Below are 8,790 nucleotides of genomic sequence, written 5' to 3'. Positions count from 1 at the left end.
TCTCTTTATTACAACCCCATGCTTACATCAATTCAATTAGGCGCCTTTTGCTCAACCACAGGCCGTGCCTGCCAGAAAACCAAGTAGGCTGCCCACAGACATTTTCCTTTCTCTCTCTCTTTCTGTTCCCCTAGATCCAGTCCCTAAGTCTGGTTCCTAGCAATGCTACAATTCACCAGCTGCACCCTCCCTTCCCTTTTTCCCTCTCTACAATTCCTGCAAATCTCACAGATCATCCTCTTCTAATCTCCCTTCCACACTCATCACTGTATCCCAGACTCCAACAGCAGTAGACATTTTCTGTGAACACACCAACAGACCAGGCCAGTAAAATAGGCAGCACTCATCTATCACACTCTCCAAAAACCCAGAGAGGAATCACAAACCAAGGATGAAAACACCCATCCAAAAGACAAACCTAGAAATCAGCACCAGGTCTACTATGATCATCCCAAATGAAGATGTCTAGATCCCAGCATAATAACACATCAACAGCCAAGGCAATATGTCTCCATTGAAGGTCAGCAATCCTACCAAGCAGGCACTGAATATTCACACATAGCTGAAGCACAACAACAAAAACTTATATAAATACCTATATAAAAGAAATTAATAAATCCCTTAAAGAAATCCAGGAAAACACAAACAAAATCAGAGAATATGAATAAATCCCTTAAGGAAAACTAAGAAAATAAAAACAAATAGGTGATGAAAATAAATAAAATAGTTCAAGACCTAAAAATGTAACTATAAACAATAAAGAAAACACAAACTGTAGAAATTCTGAAAATGAAAAATTTAGAAATTTGAACAAGAACTACAGAAGAAAGCTTCGTGAATAGGTAGAAGAATCTCAAACATTGAAGATCTAGTAGAAGATATGAATACACTGATCAAAGAAAATGTTTGATCTAAAAAGTTACTGACAGAAAACATCCAATAAATATATGACACTATGAAAAGACAAAACCTGAGGATAATTGATATAGAGGAAGAAGAATAATCTTAGCTCAAAGGCCCAGAAAACATTTTCAGCAAACTCATAGAAGAAAATTTTCTTAACTTAAAGAAGAAAATGCCTAAAATGGTACAAGAAGCATGGATGAAAAAAGAAAATTTGTTCACTGCATAACAATCAAAACACTAAATATACAGAATATAGAAAGACTATTAAAAGCTGCAAAAGAAAAATACCAAGTAACATAAAGGTAGATATATAACAATTACACCTGATTTTAGGGTATCAGTGGATACTTTAAAATCTAGAAGGACCTAGACAGATGTCTTGAAGATTCTAAGAGGCAAAACATATCAGCCTAGATTACTATATCTAGGAAAACTTTTAATCATAATAAATGGTAAAAATAAGATATTCCATGATAAAGTCAAATTTAAACAATATCTATCTCCAAATACAGCCTTACAGAAGGTGTGAAAAGAAAGATTCCAGCCTAAAAGGTTTAACTTACCCAGAACACCAAAAAAATCTCACACTCCAGCAAAACCAAAAGAAAGAAAACTCTGTATCTTTCTCTCTCTCTCTCTCTCTCTCTCTCTCTCACACACACACACACACACAAACACACACTACCACTACCACTTCCACCCCCACCATAAATAACAACAATCATTGTTGTTGTCGAATCAACAACATTGTTCATTGATGTCACTCAGTATCTATGAACTCTTCCCCAATATTTTAGTCACAGACTAACAGAATGTATTTGAAAACAGTATCCACCCTTCTGCTGCATCCAAGAAACACACCTAAACTTCAAGGACAAACATTACCCCAGGACAAAAGGTTAGGAAAATGTATTTCACCAAAATGGCCCCCAAAACTATGCTAGTGTTTGCTATTGTTGGTATCTAACAAAATAGACTTTAAGCCAAAACAAATCTGAAGATAAGAGAACTGACTATATTCATCAAAGGAAAAAAAATTAAAGAGTATTTTCTTGAATGTTTATAAGTAACATTTGTTAGCTGGTGAGATAGCTCAGTTGGGTAAGTTCCCTGACCTGAGTTCTATATCTCAGGTGGTAGATGCAAAGATCAGATTCTAAAGCTGTCCTCTGACCTCTACACATATACCTTGGCCATCCCTCCCCTGGCGTACACACACACACACACACACACACGCACGCACGCACGCACGCACGCACGCACATATATATGTGCTTCATTTCCTTTTGTCTTTCTAAATATTCTTCCTTCTATTTCCCAGTTGACTTCTGAACTAAATGTTAACAACTCTTATAGCTGCCTAAAGGGAAAAAAAAAATCTACCAAAATAACATTTCAATTTTTAACATCTATGTAACAAACACAAGGCACCCATGTTTTTAAAAGAAACACTATTACATCTTGTGTCACACACTGATAGTGGGAGACTTCAATACATTAATCTCACCCATGGAAGGTCATCAAACACAAAGCAAGTCTCAACAGACACAGAATGTTGAAAAAGCTCCCTGCTTCCTATCAGAGCACCATGGATTAAAGCTGGATATTACCAACAACAGAAACAACAGAAAACCTATAAACTCATCAAAACTACACAACTCTCCACTGAATGAAAACTAGGTCAAGACAGGAAAAAAAATGAATAAATAAAAAATCTTTCTGGAATTCAATGACCATAGCATATCCAATGGGGCACAAGGCAGTAGTGCTAAGAGAAAAGTTCATAGTACTAAGTGATTCACATAGAAAAATGGGAGCGATCTCATACTAGCAACTTAATAGTGCCCCAGAAATCTCTAGAACCAAAAGAAGAACGTGCACCTAAGAGGAGTAGACGGCAAGAAATAATCCAACTAAGGACTGAGAATCAATAAAACAGAGACAAAGAAAATAGAAAGAATCTATGAAACAAAGAGTTGGTTCTCTGAGAAAATCAACAGGATCAACAAAACCTTATCCAAACTAAAAAGCACAGAGAAAATATCCAAATTAGCAAAATCAGAAACATAAAGGGAGGCATAATACTTAGGAAATTCAGAAAATCATAAGGACATACTTTCAAAATCAAATTTGTACTGCACTAAATTAGAAAATCTAAAGGAAGTGGATAATTTTCTCAATAAATACCACTTACAAAAGTTAGTGGTATTTGATAAAGATCAGATAAACAGTTTAAATAGACTTATAACCCCTGGTGAAATAAAAACTGTCATTAAAAGTCTCCCACCAAAAAAAAAAAAAAACAAACAAACCAGAGCCAGTTTGTCATAGCAATGTAATCAGACATTTAAAGAAGAATTAATGCAATTTACAGCAAGCCAATAGCTGATATCAAAGTAAATGGAGAGAAACTCAAAGCACTTCCACTAAAATCAGGAATAAGACAAGTTTTCCCACTCTCTCTATATTTGTTCAATACTGTATTTGAAGCTTTAGCTAGAGCAATAGGATAATTGAGGCAATATAGGGAACACAAATTGGAAAGGAAGAAATCAAAGTCTCTTTATTTGAAAGATGATATGATAGTATACACAAGTGATCCTAACATATCCACCAGGAAACTTCTACAGCTATAAACACTTTAGTAAAGTGGCTAGGTAGAAGATTAACTGAAAAAAAGAAAGAAAGAAAGAAAGAAAGAAAGAAAGAAAGAAAGAAAGAAAACAAAATACAAGAAAACAAAATACAAGAAAACAAAATACAACAAAACAAAACAAAAAACCCAAACCCATCACTATCAACAACAACAAAACAGTAGCCCACCTAAATACAAATGACAAATGGACTGAGAAAGAAATTAGGGAAACAACATCTTTCACAATAGCTGCAAATAATATAAAAATAACATGGGGTAACTTAATGAAGAAAGTGAAAGACTGGAAGTTGAAAAAATCAGAAAATGCAAAAATCTCCCAGGCTCATGGATCAGTAGGATTAACATAGTAAAAATGGTCATTTTACCAAAAGCAATCTACATAATAAAGGTAATTTACAGCAAGCCTACAGCTGACATCAAATTAAATGGAGAGATATTCAAAGCAGTTCCAATTCTATTTAAAATTAAAATTAAATTAAATTAAATTTGATGGAAATTCATTGAAATTCCCATCAAATCACAACACAATTCTTTACAGAGCTTGAAAGGACAATTCTCAATTTCATATGGGAAAACAAAATAAACAACAACAACAATAAAACCTCAGGGTAGCTAAAACAATCTTGAACAATAAGGGAACTGCTAGAAATATCACCATCCATGATTTCAAGTTGTACTACAGAGCTATAATAATAATAATAATAATAATAGTAATAATAACACATAGATTTGGCATAAAATGGACAGGCTGAAGAATGGAATTGAATTGAGAACCCAGATATAAATTTACACACTAATGGGCATCTGATAAAGACATCAGAAATTCTGGAAAAGAGAAAGCATATTTAATGAATACTGCTGGTCAAACTGGATATCTGCATGTAGAAGAATGCAAATAGATTCGCATTTGTTTTTATGCTTAAAACTCAAATACCTTAACATAATCCCAGATACACTACATCTGATAGAAGAGAAAGTGGGGAATAAACTTGAATGCATTGGCACAGCAGACAACTTCCTGAACAGAACACCAATAGCTCAAACACAAATATTAACAATTAACAAATGGAATCTCATGAACTCGAAAAGCTCCTGTAAGGAAAAGGACACTGTCAATAGGCCAAAATTGCATCCTAGAGAATGGGAAAAGATTTTTACCAACTCCATATCCATTAGAGGACTAATGTGCAAAGTTTATAGAGACCTCAAGAAATTCAATATAAAATCAAACAACCCAATTCAAAATGAGGTACAGATCTAAACAGAGATTCTCAGTAGAGGAATCTCATATAGCTTTGAAACATTTAAAATAAAATGTTTAACTTTCTTAGTCATTAGGGAAATGCAAATCAAAACTACTTTGAGATTCCATTTTATACCCGTCAGAATGGCTAAGATCAATAACATAAGTGACAGCTCATGCTGGAGAGGATGTGGAGCAAGGGAAACCCTCCTCCATTGCTGGGGGAATGTAGACTTGTACAGCCACTATAGAAATCAATATGGCAGTTCCTCAGAAAATTGAAAATCAATGTCCCTCAAGAGCCAAATATACTACTTTGGGCATATACCCAAAACACACTCCATCCTATGACAAGGACAATTGTTCAAACAATGTCCATTGTAGATTTATTTATAATAGCCAGAAACTGGAAACAACCTAGATGTCCCTCAACAGAAGAGTGGATAAGTTAAACATGGTACATTTGGACAGTGGAATATTACGTAGCCATTAAGAAAATGACATCATGAAATTTGCAGGCAAATCGTTGGAACTAGAAAAGATTATCCTTAGTGTGGTAACCTAGATCCAGATAGACAAATATGATATGTATCCAATTATAAGTAGATTATTAACCATTAAGTAAATGATAACCAAGATACAATCTGTAGACCCAGAGAGGTTAAGTCAAGTGAAGGGGGCTAGTGGGGAAACACATATCTTTCTAAGAAGGGGAAATAGAATAGATTTTATGTGTGGACTCGAGGCAGATGGGGACAAGTGCTAGAGGGATCAGGTTGGGGGAACAATAGGATGAAGGGAGAGAGTGTGGGGAGATATGGCTGAATAGGAGCATACCAGAGGCTGTGTGGAAACCAGGTACAGCTGAAACATCTAGAATCTATGATGGGAATCCTAAAGAGGACTCCTAGTAATGGGAGATACTGAGTCTAAACAGGCTATCTCTTTTAGCTAGGTGGTGGGTCTGGCTTGCATCCAATTGAGTTGTTGGCCAAAGTGGTTCCATCAAAATCTGTAAACAACACAGACTGATGCCAAGACAAAAGGTTGCTCTGCTCAAATTGAAAGAGGGGCTCCATTGCTTAAGACAACACCCATACAATTCATTGAACATGGAGAAGCTGGCCTGGTGCCTACATGGAGCCTTCACCCCTATGTTCTACTGTCTTTTCTGAGGGAAGGTATTCTGTAGGCTACTGAAAAAAAATGTGGACACCAACTCAGCCTCAAACTTTTAACCTACAATCTGTCCTGCTCGAAAAAAAAAAATCTATGAAGGCGATGGTGACACAGAACGTGTGGGAGTAACCAATCAGTGTATGATTTGACTTAAGGATAGCTCCAAGAGATAGAACTGATACCCACCACTGCTTGGGTAACCAATTATAAGAGATTAGATAGCCCAACAAGGGTAAAATCAAGCATGACTGGTCAAAAACAAAAACAACCAAAAAACCAAAACAAACAACAATGAAATGTTTCCTAATGATATTCTGCTATACTCTTAGATCAGTGCCTTATTCAGTCACCATCAAAGAGGATTCCTCCAGCAGCAGATGCAGAAACTCAGTGCTAGACAGTGTGTGGAGAGAAAGGCTAAATTGGGGATCTCCATCAAGTCCTTCCTGTCAGAGCTCAGGAAGTCCTGTGGAAAAGGAGGTAGAAGGATTCTAAGAGTCAAAGGGAATGAAGGATGCTAGGAGCACAAGGCCCACTGAATAAACTAAGCAGGGTTTTATATGAACTCACAGAGACTGGAGCAGCAAGCATAGGGCCTAAATGGGTCTTGCCAGGACCTCTACATATACTTTAAAGCTATTAGCTTAGTAGTTTTATGGGACTCCTAACTAGGAGAACAAGCAGGTCTCTTACCCTTTTTCCTGCTTTTGAGATTCCTTTCCTCCTGTTGTATTACCATGTTCACCTTCAATATGCAAGCTGTTGACTCATCTTATGTTTTACTTTTTTAGGCTTGGCTGTTATCTCTTAGAAGCCTGTTCTTTTCTAATGAGAGACAGAAAGGTGGTGAATTGAGAGGGATGGCTGTTGGAGAGGAACTGGGAGGAGGGCAGAGAGAGGAAACTGTAATCAAGATATAGTGTGTGAGAAAACAACCTATTAAAATAAACTTTCGGTTCCAAGATGGCGGCGAACAGAGGGCACTGTTTTGGAGAGGCAGAGGACATGAACCTCCGAAATTGGTGAGTGGAGAGACAATCGAAACTAGAATTTGGACTTTTGGGCTTGCTAAAGGAAAGGGGACACCACAGAAGCGTGGAGTGCTTATAGATTTAGACTGGGCACAGACTTCTCTGAGAATGAAGTGGGGCGCTTCCCTTGTCCGGGCTTCCTGCGCTGGGAAGCCTGAACACAGCAGCAGGCAGCTGAGCGCAAAGCTCACAGCCTCAGGGCTAAGACAGTAGAGACAGTGCTCCAGGCCCCTTACTGCAGCGGACAGATATAACTGCCCGCTGAACACCACCCCTCGGACACATGTTCAAGGAGCCCAAACTCCGGGCCCCACCCAGGGCCCTCTTGCCAAGCTCCGGATCCGTGGAGTGGCCCCTCCCTCCATCCTGCAGATGCAATCCCTCCACAAGAAGCGCAGCGGAGCTCATGTCCCTCTGGAAATTCCTTGTGGCCAGAGTGCACCCACATCAGGAAAACCCACCCTGCCTGAGCGCGTCCACCATAGGAAATCCCGCCTCATGGTAACGCACACACCTACAGAGGCACTAGCACACTGGAGGAGCCACCCACTGCCAGCGCAAGAGGGCGGGCCCAACCACAGAGCGCTAACCACAGAGACTCAGTTCCGCAATACAATCCTTCCTGGACCCCAAAGCCGCAAAGCTTGGTGCGTGCTTGGGGCCCAAGACAGCAGAGGCAGGGCTTCAGGATCCTCAGCTGCTGGGGAGAGCTGTAACCACCCGCTGAACGCCACCCCTCAGAGCACATGTCTGAGGAGCCCACGCCCCGCCTAGTGCCTTCTTGCCGACCTCTGGACCCTTGGAACGCACCCCCCACTACCACCACCACTGGGTCCTGCCAGAGTGCTTGCACCACCGGAAACTCCACCCCGCCAGAGCACAGCTGAATAGCCACCAAAGCCTAGCAGACCTGCAAAAACAATGTGCGCCTGCAATCTTCAACAGTGCTTGTGATCCCTTCAGTGCCTGCAACACCTTCAGTGCCTGCAAGGCACCCCTCTCACACACTGAAGGCCTCTTCATTCTCCAACACCCTGTCCCTTAGGACACACCTACAAGCACACGCTCAAACACATGCTACCCTGTATTTGCCCTTCTGTGCCTGTGAACTTTCCTTCTACAGGTATAGCTGAACCACCAAAGCACACACTGAAACCTCTGTACCTCCCTCATTTTCGTGAAGAATTCTCCAGACACCAGAGAAAGACCAGTCTGATCTGCAGAATTCAGGAACAAACAGTGAACACTACGGATAACCAAATGGCCAGGGGTCGGTGGAAGAACACAACCAACGTAAATCAAGATATCATGGCTTCACCAACAACCCCTAAAATTATTGGACACCCCAACTCATCAGAAAAACAAGAAAATGATTTTAAAGCTATGATTATCCAGTTATTTGAGGCACATAAAGAGAAAACCAACAAATCTCTCAAAGAAATCGCCATACAGATTCAAACAGTTAAAGAGGAGACAAAGAAATCTCTCAAAGATTTGGCCTCCCAAATGGAAACAAAGAAAAATGAAGTGAACGAAGCTCTTAAAGAAACAGGCAAATATAGCCAAACAAATGGAGGCAGAAATAGGAGCACTGAGAGAGGAAACAAACAAACAAATAGAGACCATCTTGGAGACACAAGAATCCACATTCAAACAGATGAAGGAAATGTTGCAAGGCATGAAAACAGAATTAGAATCAACAAAGAAAACACAAACTGAGAAAACCCTGGAGCTGGAGAACTTAGAGAGAAGAGAAGGAACCACAAAGGTAAGCA

This window comes from Psammomys obesus, unplaced genomic scaffold, assembly GCF_907164565.1.
Source record: "Psammomys obesus unplaced genomic scaffold, mPsaObe1.curated_primary_1811, whole genome shotgun sequence".
In the NCBI taxonomy this organism is placed as follows: domain Eukaryota; kingdom Metazoa; phylum Chordata; class Mammalia; order Rodentia; family Muridae; genus Psammomys; species Psammomys obesus.
This window is presented reverse-complemented; position numbering follows the sequence as displayed.